The 14632-nt window shown below is 37.4% G+C and overlaps 1 protein-coding gene across 2 annotated transcripts in view; it reads left to right on the plus strand.

Moving 5' to 3' along the window:
• Positions 1 to 14632, plus strand: part of RARB (retinoic acid receptor beta) — a 782786-nt gene that overhangs the window by 240239 nt on the left and 527915 nt on the right. The window lies entirely within an intron of this gene.

Consider the following 14632-nt stretch of genomic DNA (forward strand, 5'->3'; position numbering starts at 1 on the left):
GTAGCTCAATTTCATTTCTTTTTATGGCTGAGTAATATTCCATTGTGTATATATGCCACATCTTCTTTATCCATTCATCCGATGATGGGCACTTAGGTTGTTTCCATCTCCGGGCTATTGTAAATAGAGCTGCAATGAGCATTTTGGTACATGACTCTTTTTGAATTTTGGTTTTCTCAGGGTATATGCCCAGTAGTGGGATTGCTGGGTCATATGGTAGTTCTATTTGTAGTCTTTTAAGGAACCTCCATACTGTTCTCCATAGTGGCTGAACCAATTCACATTCCCACCAGCAGTGCAAGAGTGTTCCCTTTTCTCCACACCCTCTCCAGCATTTATTGTTTCTAGATTTTTTGATGATGGCCATTCTGACTGGTGTGAGATGATATCTCATTGTAGTTGTGATTTGCATTTCTCTAATGATTAATGATGTTGAGCATTCTTTCATGTGTTTGTTGGCAGTCTGTATATCTTCTTTGGAGAAATGTCTATTTAGGTCTTCTGCCCATTTTTGGATTGGGTTGTTTGTTTTCTTGTTATTGAGCTGCATGAGCTGCTTGTAAATTTTGGAGATTAATCCTTTGTTGGTTGCTTCATTTGCAAATAGTTTCTCCCATTCTGAGGGTTGTCTTTTGGTCTTGTTTATGGTTTCCTTTGCTGTGCAAAAGCTTTGAAGTTTCATTAGGTCCCATTTGTTTATTTTTGTTTTTATTTCCATTACTAACTTTCCTTCATTCTTAACCATTGGGCACAGAAAGCATGTAAGACAGTCTCAGCTGCAGATGTGGGGTTCTTCCAAGAATTCAGCTGGTGCCTGCCACTTGACAAGAAAATTACAACTCAATTAGAGTGTGTCTCCTCGCATTTTCTCCAAAGTCGCTAAGCTTGCTCTCCCATGCAGATCCAGCTCTCCTCTCCCGTATACATCCCATCTTTCTCTGTTAATGAAAATTGTCCTTCAGTCTCTGTTTATCCTTTAGCCAACAAATGAGTTTCAGTGGCAGCGTTATGGTTACAGCCCACAGAAACCTTTTCTATGCAGTAATTTAGCTGTCAGTCTGGAAGTGGTAAAGCATCAGGAAGATCGATGCTGAGCCCAGGGCATGCCTGAGCAGGTATCCTGCATGTCCTTACTTGGATGTGCACTTATTAAAGTAGATAGAAAAATGTGTGCCCCGATTTCTCTTGGCCATTACTGCATTATAGCTAGGGAAAAATATTTTTACTGGAACTCTGCTAATTGCCAAGAACCCTCTTATTATCCATAGAGAGGATCAGGATGGAGGGGGAAGATCATTTAGTGAGAGAATTGTCCTCAAATAAAAACTGGGAAAGCAAATGACTGTGACATTTGTTGCAGGTCCCCTGATATGATATTATATCAGCATGCTGTTTTGGAATGATTTGGCAGGGGAGAGAAAGTATGAATGTGGGAGCTTCCTGTTGAAGAGCTGGTATGCAAAATAATAATTTCAGGCCCGTCTGCTGACTGATAACCATGAGCAATCAACAAATTGATAAATTACCTCTCCTGACACTTTGGTTTGTAGACCAACAAATTGTTTATTTGACTGTTCCTTTAGATGTGAGAAAGAGGGTACTGGAAAACTCACAGTCAGCATCTGATCATCAAACTCAATTTTTAAAAATTAATTCAGATATAGTTTATTGCTTTGTATTCTCAACAAACTTTGTTAGGATGAAACAGTCTATTCAAGGATTTAAGTCCTCAGTTAAATTAGCAAGCTCATAAATTGAACATTCAGTAGTATACATGATATATATGCCTTATACATTATATATACATTACACATGCCTTATAATTTTATATGTATATAATATCAGTTTATATATATAGTCAATTTATATGTGTATATATAATGGCTATATATATATATATATATATATACACACACATAATGGCAATTACTAGAGGTCTATAACTATTTTAGACATGGATTTGCCCACATGTAGGTTTCTTCTCTTGAGCATTCAAGTGATCACCAGACTTTACTCTGTCCTGAGATTCCCAAAGTGTGTGTTCCATGGAACTCCTTATTGCTGAGATTTTCAGTGAATAAATGACTCCATGCTCAAATAGGTTTAAAAAGATTTCTCAGTGTAGTCCCGTTCTGAAGAGTCATGCTGAACAATTGCATATTAAGGACTTTGAGGAGGTCTTGCAATAAATTAAAACTTTTAAGGTATTTTTTAATATTTTTTTATTTTTTTTTTTGCGGCACACGGGCCTCTCACTGCTGTGGCCTCTCTCGCTGCAGAGCACAGGCTCCGGACGCGCAGGCTCAGCGGCCATGGCCCACGGGACCAGCCGCTCCGCGGCATGTGGGATCCTCCTGGACTGGGGCACGAACCCACGTCCCCTGCATCGGCAGGCGGACTCCCAACCACTGCACCACCAGGGAAGCCCCTAAGGTGTTTTTTTAAAATAAAGCAAAGTATTCTCCAAACCTACTTAGCCACTGAAGTCTTTATTCAAATCAATTACATGTAGAAGAACAAGAGATTCTCAATCTGCTTTGACAGACATGGAGTTACCTTAGTTACCTTATGAACCACAGTGCTTCCCATGAGACAGAGGTCCGAGGGTGGAATTTCCAAGAAAAATTTGGTCCAGTGTGATGGGAACTGTAAGTGGACTCTTGGTAACCAAGGGCACCAGATCTCTGCTTTTCCTAGTCTTTTAGATCTTTGTTGGCATATAATTGTTCCTAGAAGTCTTTTATGATCCTTTGTTTTTCTGTGGTACCAGTTGTAACATTTCTTTCATTTTTGATTTTGAGTCCTCTCTCTGTTTTGCATGGTGAGTCTAGCTGAAGGTTTGTCTGTTTTATTTATCTTTTCAGAAAACTAGCTCTTTGTTTTATTGACATTTTTCATTGTCGTCCTAGTCTCTGTTTCATTTAGTTCTGTTTTGATACTTGTTATTTCCTTCTTTAGACTAACTTTGGACTTAGTTTGTGCTTCTTTTCGAGTTCCTTGAGGTATAAAGTTAAGTTGTTTCAGATCCTTGTCGTTTCTTAATGTAGGTATTTATCGCTATGCATTTCCCTCATATAACTGATTTTGCTGCATCTCGTAAGTTTTGGTATGTTGTATTTCCACTTTTGTTTGTCTCAAAATATTTTTAAAATTTTTATTTCTTCTTTGATGCATTGATTACTCAGTATCATGTTTATATCCACATATTTGTGAATTTTCCAGTTGTCTTCTTATTGTGGATTTCTAGTTTCATGTTATTGTGGTTGGAAAAGATGCTTGATATGATTTTAGTCTTCTTAAATTTATTTAGACTTGTCTCGTGGCCTAACATGTGATCTATCCTGGACAATATTCCATGTATGCTTGAGAAGAATGCATATTCTGTTGCTTTTGAATGGAATGTTCTATAAATGTCTGTTAAGTCCATCTGGCTTAATGTGTCATTTAAGTCTAGTGTTTCCTTATTTTTTGTCTATATGATCTATCCATTATTAAAAGTAGGATATTGAGATCCTCTACGATTATTATATTGCTGTCTATTTTTCCCTTTAGATCTGTTAATATTTGCTCTATTTATTTAGGTGTTTCTATATTGGGCTCATAAATATTTACAAGTGTTTAATTTTCTTGTTGGATTGACCCCATTATCATTACCTAATTACCTTCTTTGTCTTGTATTACAGTCTTTGTCTTAAAGTCTATTTTTGTCTGATATAAGTATTGCTGCCCCAGGTTTCTTTTGTTTTCCATTTATGTGGAGTATTTCTATCCTGTTACTTTCAGGCTGTGTGTTTCCTTAAAGCTGAAGTGAGTCTCTTGTAGGCAGTATATAGTTAGGTCTTGGGGTTTTTTGTTTGTTTGTTTTTTTAATATACTCAGCCACTCTGTCTTTTGATTGGAGAATTTAGTCCATTTAACATGTACAGTAATTATTGATTGCAGTGGACTTACTGCCATTTTGTTAATTGTTTTTTCTGTCTGCTTTGTAATTCCTTTGATCCTTTCTTTTCTTTTCCTTGATTTTTTTTTTTTTTTTGTGATTTAATGACTTTCTTGGTGGTATGCTTAAATTTCTTTCTCTTTCTTGTTTGTGTATCTACTATAGGTTTGCTTTGTGGTTACCATAAGGCTTACATGAAACATCTTATATTTATAACAGTCTGTTTTAAGTTAATAACAACTTAAGTTCAAACATATTAAAGCTCTACATTTTTATCCTGCCCTTCCATGTTTTACGTTTTTGATGTCACAATTTTTTTTGTCTTGTGTATCCATTAAAATATGATACTTATAGTTATTTTTACTACTTTTGTCTTTTAACTTTAAATACTAGATTTATAAGTGATTACCTAGCACCATTAGAACATTAAATTATTCTGAATTCAACTGTATATGTTGTATATACTGTATATATACTTTTACCCATGAGATTTATACTTTCAGATGTTTTTCTTTTACTAGGTAGTGCCCTTTTGTTTCAGCTTACCAAGTCTCTTTAACATTTCTTATGAGGCCAGTCTGGTGGTGCTGAACTCCTTCAGCTTTTGCTTATCTGGAAAACTTCTTATCTCTCCTTCAATTCTGAAGGACAACTTTGCTGAATAGAATATTCTTGATTGGCAATTTTTTTCTTTCATCACTTTGAAAATATTGTGTCACTTCCTTCTGGCCTGCACAGTTTCTGCTGAAAATCTGCTTATAGTCTTATTGGGGTTCCCTTGTAAGTAGCAAGTTGCTTTTCTCTTGCTTCCTTTAAGGTTCTCTCTTTGTCTTTAACTTATGACTATTTAATTATAATCTGTACTGTTGTGGGTCTCTTTGGATTATCTAATTTGGATCTTTATGGCTTCCTGTACCTGGGTGTCTGTTTCCTTCCTTGGGTTAGGGAAGTTTCCAACCATTATTTCTTCATGTAAGTTTTCTACCCCTTTTTCTCTCTCTTTTCCTTCTGAGACTCCTCTAATGTGAATCTGCTTGATGTTGTCCCATAAGTTCCTTAAACAATCTTTGCTTTTTATTCTTCTTTTGGTTTTTTTTGTTTTTTTTTTTTTGCTTCTCTGATTGGATGAATTCCAGTGCTCTGTCTTTGAGTTGGCTGATTCTTTCTTCCATGTCATCTAGTCTGTGATTGAACCCCTTTATTGAACATTTTAATTCAGTTATTGTATTCTTCAGCTCTATGATTTCTATTTGGTACTGTCTTATATTTTCTATCTTTGTTGATAAAATTTTCACTTTGTTCATGCATTGTTCTCCTGACTTTGGTGAGAATCTTTGTGACTGTTATTTTGAACTCTTTATCAGGTAGGTCACTTACCTCCATTTTATTAAAATAGGTCTTTTTCTAGGCTTTATCTTGTTCTTTTGTTTGGAACATATTCATCTGTTTCTTTATTTTTCTTGACTCTCTGTGTTGGTTTCCATGTATTAGATAAAACAGCCACCTCTCCCAGTCTTGAAGGAATGTTCTCATGTAGGAGATAAGACTTATCATTCAACCCTGCCCTAACTCTTGATTTTCTTTTAAACCTTTGTGATTGTCCAAGCAGCCTTCTTTGTTCTTAGTGGCTCCCAGAAGTTGAGGATGTGTCAACACCTGTCAATATCCCAAAGCAGAAGATCACAATCAGCATCTAGATGCAGGCTGATGGGAAGCTGGACCCTTAAGCAGCAGCTTTCAAAGTGTGCACCTCTTCAGGGGAAGACTGGGAGGTGGGTGTTTCTGTCTGCTCCCTCTGCTCAGAGCCCTGCAGGTGTAGTCACTTAAGAGCTGGTTCTTTCTTTGCTACTATCCCATTGAACCTGTGAACACAAGGCCCACTGGTCACCAAAGCCAGGCTATCAAGGGATGCATCCTCTGGGCATTAGCCACAAAAGCTTTGGCACCAGATATGTGCACAAGCTCCTTTCTCAGATACAGTGTCAGCCTGGGATGTGGCAGAGGGTAAATGTGAAGATTGTGCCAGCTGGCATCCCCCATCTCTGAAAATGATTGCAGCTGGCCCCCGGATGTGTGTTAAATTAGAAATCTGCCCCCCAGGACACAGCTTTTAAGATAAGCAAATTGGCCTCTTTCAGGGAAAGACAACCAGGCCTTTCTGTCTGCTGCCTCTACACTGTGCCCTAGAGGAATGGTGGTTAGGAACTCTTTCTCTATTTGTTTACAGTTCTGTAGCACCCACAAACATAAGCCCCACAGAGCACCAGAGCCACATCCCATGGGTGGCAGCTGCAAAAACTAGAGCACTGGACATGTGCACAAGCTTCTTTTTGGGGGATATCAACAACCTGGTGGGAGGCCGAGGGAGAACATGAAGGTGGCATCTGCCTGCCTGTGTAGTAGTCTCTGGATAGAATTGCATTCAGCCTTTAGATGTGTGTTAAAATAGGAGCCTGCTCCTCAGACCCAAGCTTTTAAGATAAACAAATGGGCCTCTTTTACTGTAAGATTGTGTGTGTTTTAGTTTGCTGCCTCTGCACTGGGTCCTGGGGCCTTTTGAAACTGAGCATGGAACTGGGCATGGAAGCCTTTCTGTTTCCCCTGTCTCTTGTTTGTAGGGAATAGGCCTCAGCCTCCATGACCTTCCCTGAGTTCCAAAGGGAAAGTTCAAACAGCTGTTGATCAGGGAAGGCAGGGGATGCAGAGACAAGGGAGGAGCAGCCAAGATACAACAGTGCAGCCTCGGGGCAGGGCCCTGGTTCCCCCTCAAGGGGTACATGTAACAATATCTTCCAGCTCTTCTGCAGAACTAAACCCCCAACATATGGAAGATGTTAACTACTTGATGAAGCATTCTTTATTCCAGAAAGAAGCTCATCAGGAGGCCACCTGAGGCCAGATTAAAGGAGCCAGGCCCTGCACACACCCTGATCCTTATCAGTAACCCCGCCCTTGAACCATTGCTATAAAACTCCTCACCAAATCCTCCTTCAACGGACACACAGGTTTTAAAGGTTATGAGCCTCCTGTGTCCCCCTTTGCCTGGCAAAGCAATAAAGCTGATCTTTTCTATTTTACCCAAAACTCTGTCTCCAAGATTCGATTTAACACCTATGCACAGAGGCAGAGTTTTCAGCATCATTTTGCCACAATGAGTCCATGAAAGCCATTTAGGAACTGTTTCTTAGTTCACCTGTAGCCTTATGGGTGTTGTGGATACAAGTCCTATTGGCTTTCAAAGCTAGGTGTTTTAGGAGCCTGTCTCTCAGGTGGAAGTCTTAAAAGTTGGACACCAGATGTGGAGTACAAACCTTTCATTCCTCAGGGAGAAGCTGGGAGTTGCGTGTCACTGCACCGAGGGTGAGGTTTATGGCAAGATTATGTCTCAGGCTCTCCTACCTATTTCAGTATGTTTTTTTTCTTGTTTTCACAATGCATAGAAGTTACTCCACTTCTGAATTTCTTTCAGAGGGAATTGTTTGGTATGTAGCAGTAGCTTTGGTGTGTGTTTGGGAGGAGGTGAGTTCAAGAGCCTCCTGCATCTCCATCTTGGTCTGGAATCTCATGAACTTACTCTTTATCATTATGAATTATCCCTCTCTATCCCTGGTAATACTCTTTGTCTTGAAGCTCTACTTTGCTGATATTTATGTACCCACTCCAGCTTTCTTTAGACACCTGTTTCCATGGTATATTTTTTCAATCTTTTCTTTTAATCTATGTCTTTATATTTAAAATGTAAATATAAAGACCATATAAAATATAAAGGTAAAGAGCATAGAAGTGGGAACAGCTTTTTTCTGAATCCAGTCAGACAGTTCATTCTTTTCAGTTATTTAGTCCGTACACATTTAATGTAATTGTGATATGGTTGGGTTTATGTATAACATCTTATATTTCTCCCATTTTATCTTTATAACTATTTTTCTTCCTCTCCTACCTTTTTTTAGATTATTTGAGAGTTATTTTAGCATTGTTTTATCTCCTCTATATGTTCATTAGCTATACTTCTTATAGTTATATATTTTATGAACCCCAAAGCACAAGTCATTATTTTTCTTTAAGCAATAATTTGTCTTCTAACAAATAAAGAAAAAAGATTATTTATGTTTACCATGTAGTCGTCTTTTCAAGAACTCTTCAGGTAGACTTGAATTTCTCCCTTATAGTATTTCACTTCAACCTGGAAAACTTTCTATGACATTTATTATAATGCAAGTGCTCTAGTACCAAAGTCTTGAAACTTCTGTTAATCTGAAAATGTTTTTGTACTGCCTTTGTTTTTGGAGAATATTTTTGTCAGCTACAGAATTCTAGCTTGTCTAGTTTTGTTTTTTGATTTCAGTACTTTACAAATGTTGTTCCATTGCTTTCTGACCTGCATGGTGTCTGATAAAAACAGCAGTTACTCTTACTATTGTTTTTCTGTATGTGACGTCTTTTACCCTGTGGCTGCTTTTAAGACTTTCCTCTTTATCTTCTTTTCTCAACATTTTTAATATGATGTGCTTAAGGTTTGCTTTTTCTTATAATTATTCTGTGTGGGATTCATTAAGCTCCTGGGATCTTGATAGTTAAAAAATATTTTGGAACAATAATATGGGACATTATTAATCATTTTTGTTCAAATGTATTTCTTTTGCCCAAGTTTGTCTCTTTTCTCTTTTGGGGACACTGGTTACATGTATTTTATATATATATATAATATATATATATGTATATAATATGTATATATATATATATTTATCTATTTATTTATTTATCTATCTATCTGTCTGCCTGCCTCAGGTCTTAGTTGCAGCTTGCAGGATCTTTGTTGCTGCATGTGGGGTCTTCGTTTCTGAGGGATGGATCTTTAGTTGGGGCATGTGAACTCTTTAGTTGCAGCAGGCATGTGGGATCTAGTTCCCTGACCAGGGATTGAACCTGGGCCCCCTGCACTGGGAGCTCAGAGTCTTAGCCACTGGACCACCAGGGAAGTCCCCATGTATGATAAACCATTTTATGTTGTCCCATAGATCACTAAGGGTCTAGTCATTTTTATCTTTTAATCTTCTCTGTGCTTCACTTTTAGACAGCTTCTGTTGACCCTTCTTGAAGTTCACTGGTCTTTTCTCTTGCCATTTCCAATCGGCTGTTGATCTCATCAATGAAATTTTTTCCTTTCAGACTGTGTTCTTCAACTTCGGAATTTTTATTTGGACCTTTTATAGTTTGCATTTCTCTGTTGTGATTTGCCTCTTGTTCCCTCATTATGTCCATCTTTTATTTAAATCATTTTAATTTTAACTATAATAACTTTTTTTTTTTTTTTTTGCGGTACGCGGGCCTCTCACTTTTGTGGCCTCTCCCGTTGCGGAGCATGGGCTCCGGACACGCAGGCTCAGCGGCCATGGCTCACAGGCCCAGCCGCTCCGCGGCATATGGGATCTTCCCGGACTGGGGCACGAACCCGAGTCCCCTGCATCGGCAGGCAGACTCTCAACCACTGTGCTACCAGGGAAGCCCCATAATAACTTTCAAAATTCTTATTTGCTAATTCTAACATCTGTGTCATGTCTGGGTTTCTATATTTTATCTCTCATGGTTATTTTTTTTCCTGCTTCTTTTATTGTCTATTAATTACTGAATGTATGCTAGACGTGGTAAATTCTGTGTTGTTGGCTGTCTGGGTTAAATTATCATTCTTTAAAGATGTCTGAGTTTTGTTTTAGTTGGCTTTTAAGTAGCTAGAGTCTCAGGTTGGTCTTAGGTTTTTTTGGGAAAAATCTAAAGTAGCTCTGATTGTAGGCCTAGAGTTGCCATGCTTCTAAGATATACCGTTTATAAAGTGTCACCTGAATTTTCTGGATATTCCACAAAGTCTATCCACTTTGAGTAGAATTGAAATGTCTTCCAGTGCTGTGTTACCTTCGGAAGCTTCATTCATCTCGCCACTGTCAGTAGCTATTCTCCACCAGACCTCAGTGAGTTACACCCTCTGGATGAAAATAGCATTTGGCTAATGATTCAATAATTAATCTTCCTATAGAGAACAAACTATTTTAGATTTTTTTATGACTAGAAAATTATTGGCATTTGGGGAGGGGTTTATTAAATACTATTTAAAAGAGATGTGTAAGCTGTTCTTTTAGGATTCATCAGAAAATGCAAAGGGACATTTTTGCTATGATTTCCTCTGGTTTTAATTATATTGCTCTTGTATTTCCCTCCTTTTTATATTCCATCTGTTTGGGTCTTTTAAACATTTCTTTCTAGCTCTTTGAATTTTATCTCTATTTTTCATACGTATATTTATTTTAATCTAAAATTTTAATTAGATTTTAAAGTCAATTTTGAGTACTCTTTTAAAAAGAGCATTTGCCAACTTGCATAGACCCCACCATAAATCAATGTAATCTCCTAAATATTTCCATTTTTTCCACCACTTCACTGAATGCTAAAGTACATTTTTATGCAAGAATCATGACAAACAAGAAATCATTTGTGTAATATTCTTTCCATGTAAAATTACAAGGCACAGCTTCCAGTGCTTTTAGTTGAATAAACTACAGATTAATAGAATCCATTATTTTGAAGATATCCTAAGTCATGCATCATTCCAAAAGCAGAATACCAAGAGGTGATCACTATAGATGTGCCACCTGAAGTTCAAACATACTGGATTATTTTATCACTTGGAATTTATTCTTTGGCAAGCAACAGTGTCATCTGTTCGTGTGAAAGTGAAGCAGAATTTCTTTTAAAAATGTAGCAAAAGCCATAGAAAACAGAATGATCAGGCATCCTACCGAGGAGCATGAGATAATTATTCTCAGGTTAACTTGGTTTCAAATTTTATTATTTTTTAATGATGAATCTACTTTTATCCATCGTGTCACAGAATGAGAAAAATCTGAATAAATCATTCTTCAAGGATGTTCCAGATTTTGGTAAGAAGTATGTTTGGGGGGATTATTGGGGTTTTTGTTGTTCATTTTACTGCTTTCACATTTCTGTCTTCTCTACTTCTCTTCTTCATTCCCATAGATTTTCCTTGTTCGAGTTTCTTTTCTGCCCCCTGCTAAATTTTCTTTACGACTTTTACTGATTTATTGGGTCAGCCAAGAAGTTAGTTTGAGTTTTTCCATAAGAAAGTTCATTAAGAAACCCAAAAGTTCATTCCCAAAGGAACTTTTTGTCTGACCCAGTAGTTCATTTCCTTTATTCTTTCCTGAACACAAAACTGAAGATAAACACTCTTAATTTAAAGAAGCTAATTTCTTAGTCTTGGTCAGGGCCCACTTCCTCCCAAATGATGAAATTAGGAACTTTTGGCTTCATCATCTTCTTTCTGTCTTGCTTGTTCCTGCCCCAGACCCCTCACAATTGTCCTGATTTGTTCCAAGCTCCTTCTCATGCTCTTCGCTTTGACTAGTCTAATGAAATGATCTAAACTGAAAGTAGCTGAATTTGTATTTTTATTGCATGAATCAGGGTAAGCTAAACTGCTGTAACAAATAGACCAAAATCTGTAACACTTAAAAGTAGCAAAAGTGTATTTCTTATTTATAAAACAACCTACTGTGGGTGTTCAGGCAGCTCTCCTCCGTATAAATGATTCAGGGACTTGGGCTCCTGCTGTCCTGTGGCTTTGCTATCCTCTGCACCCTTGATTAAGAAGCATGGTCATAACAGGTTTACCACAGCCAGGGCTCTTGGTGGAAGAGAAGAGAATGTAACAGAGGGTCACTCACCTCTTAATGGTCTGGACACAGAAATGGCCCACATCGTACCCACTCACATTACACTCTAGCTGCGGGAGTGATGGATTCTACTTAGACCTGAATGATACCCACCACTCGTCCAGCTCCTAGCAGAAGAACATGGAATGGGTGATCCACAGGAAAGAACAGTTTTGTTATTAAAGCGATAGTGGGCAAGATGACTTTAGATGTTCCATCCATTTTAGAAGAGTTCCTTTCCATACTTGTGTACTATAACATTTGAGTTGATGCTCACGACTTGGTAAGGTAAGCAGATGAGTGGGGCAAGTAAGACATCTGTCTTCAGGAAAATTGTTACCATATGAAGATTTTGAAACAATTTTGAGTGATACAAGGAAGACATGTTTTTTTATTTTTTCTCCCAAATGTGAGTTTAGGTGTAGTGGCTAAGGTCATACACTCAAGAAGTCATACTTCCTGGGTTCAAAGCCAGGACCCTCCACGTCTTACCTGTGTAACTTCCTAACCATGCAACTTCAGGCCAGCTGGCCTCTTGATGCACCAGAGTCTTCTTCCATAAAATGGAGAGGATCATAGTAAATATTTCATAGCTTTGCTCTCGAGAATAAATGAGGTAATGCACATACATTGCTTTGACAAATACCTGGCACATAGTAAATGCTCAATAAATGTTACACTAGTAATGGCGATTATTATTAGATTTATTATTCATTCTCTCACCCAAGTGCATACATGCCTCCCAGGTGTGGGCAATTTCTGGCTCTAAAAGAGAAAGCTCTTGACAAATGTTAGACCTCAAGGATTTAAAAAAAAAGAAAAAGAAAAAAAAAACCACCTAGAAAATGAGACCATTATTTATTTAATTTCATGCCTTCTGAGCTAGCTTTGCCTCCTGATGGTATTTCTATTTGTTTTCACAAAAGTCAATATTTTTCTGTTTCTCCATTTAAGATATATTTTTATGTGGGACATGTAAACAGTATATGAAACTACCGAAATTACATTCTTCCAAGTGTAGGATCAAAACAGAGAGGAAGGTATGAGCCTACAACCGTGCTTCACAGGAAGGTTGTAAAGGCCGATAATTTTGCTTCCACAGAAACCAAAAATAAGTAGGAGGGGAGAGAGGGAGAGCATGTTTGATAATTAGAGATTTCACAGTAGGGATCTCAGGCAGGGGCTCAAATTCGTATGGATAAATGCATTATTTGGCTCAACTTTCTGTGATCAAGGAGGAGCTTCATCTGGTTTTATATCAGTGTATAGAAGTGTATTCACACTTCTCCTTGCTGTTTCTCAATCAATCCTCCAGTGACTTGATGCACCATGTCTAATTCTTCATAAATCAGCTAAACTTTAGAGTGATATTGACAGCGGCTTTGCCGACCCCATTGTTTTCTGTCAAGAGTTTTATTCGGCTTCAAAACAATTTGCCGTGAACGCCCTTGTTTGCTTGCCACACGGGTCTTTGTTTGGGCTGAAAACTTTGATTTATAGCTGCAAATAATTGATGGCTGTGGGGTAGAGGGATCATAGCTCATGCTCCTCCTCTTTTAATCTAGCTTTGCCCAGAAGTCCATGTAGTGGAGCATTCTCAAGGGAACAGGGCTGGGAAATTTTCCATATACCCAATGGGAGGCCATTCATCATGGTGAGGAGCGTGTTTGTGAAAGTAAAGAAAACAAAAGTCAGACCACCTCAAGATGGCTTATCAAAAGAATAGATGTTAAAGTTGATGTATTCATTGTGGGACATTTATAAAGAAAAACCAAGCTATCTGGTGAACCAGATATACTCGCTACTCTGAAAGTGAAATTTTATATTAATATTTCAAATTATTAATATTGAAAAGTCTCTTCAAAGTCCCTGACAAGTTGCTCAGTTGTTGACTGGGGAGCAGTTGAAAGCTCGTTTTAAATGGCATAGTCTTTTTACTAATAATGAAAAAGGGGAAAAGATACAGATTTTTTGTTTGCTTTTGGCAGCCTCATCACAATATAGCTTGGGGTACCTGTCATTCTAGTACATGCTGAATTTAAGGCCATGTTCCCTCCTCACCCTTTAGGTTTTACTAATTCGAAAAGAATCAGTGAAACTTTCTAAATTGCACATTTCTTTAGGGTGCAAAAAAATTGATACTAAGTTTCTGAAAGTAATTCGAGATTCTTCTCAAGGGTTGGAAAGAATAGCATGAGCCAGTTTTCTTTTCTTTCATATTCATTGTGAAGATATCAGACTTTATAATTTATTTTTAGTTTATTTTGGTTTTTCTCCATAAAAATTACCTTGCCAGCTAAGGATATTTCATGATATTTCAATAGCCTATTCAGAAAAAAAATTACACATTTTTGCAAGTGAATTATAATGCCAATATTAGAGTAAATCATCACTAGATACAGTAAATTTTAGGTGGTTTATTTACACAAAATATTTTAGTGATTGAGAATGTTGATCCTTCAGGGAAAAATAAAGGAAGTAACAAAGAAAATCAAAGAGAATTGTAAGCACTGATGGGAACTGGATCATATCCTACAAAAATATCCCAAATTATGACAAGAGCTATGCTGAAATACTGCTTAATATCAGTTCACTCTATTTACTAAGTAAACAGCTCTTACCATTGAAGTGGAAGTTAAAATGGTCTGAGGCAAGCACATCGTGGTTCATTTTTTCATGTACCTATTGATGTAGGCATTATTTGAAGTTACTTGTTTTATTTTGCATTGTTTTATCTCAGTGATATTCAGCAATAGCAACCCTCTCCTTGGAAGAGAAACCAAGAACATTTTCAATTCATTTCCTCCTCTTTAAAGGGGTTTGAACTGATAAATAGTTCCCATGTGAATGATGTTAAAGTCAAAGTGGAAATAATGCTTTTCATAGATTGTATTCCTTGTTAAATCAGAATTCTTCGACATGAGGAGAAAGACAGTTCCCAGATGTTGGTACCTTGGGACTCAGAGTC

This window comes from Globicephala melas, chromosome 4, assembly GCF_963455315.2.
Source record: "Globicephala melas chromosome 4, mGloMel1.2, whole genome shotgun sequence".
NCBI classification, from domain to species: domain Eukaryota; kingdom Metazoa; phylum Chordata; class Mammalia; order Artiodactyla; family Delphinidae; genus Globicephala; species Globicephala melas.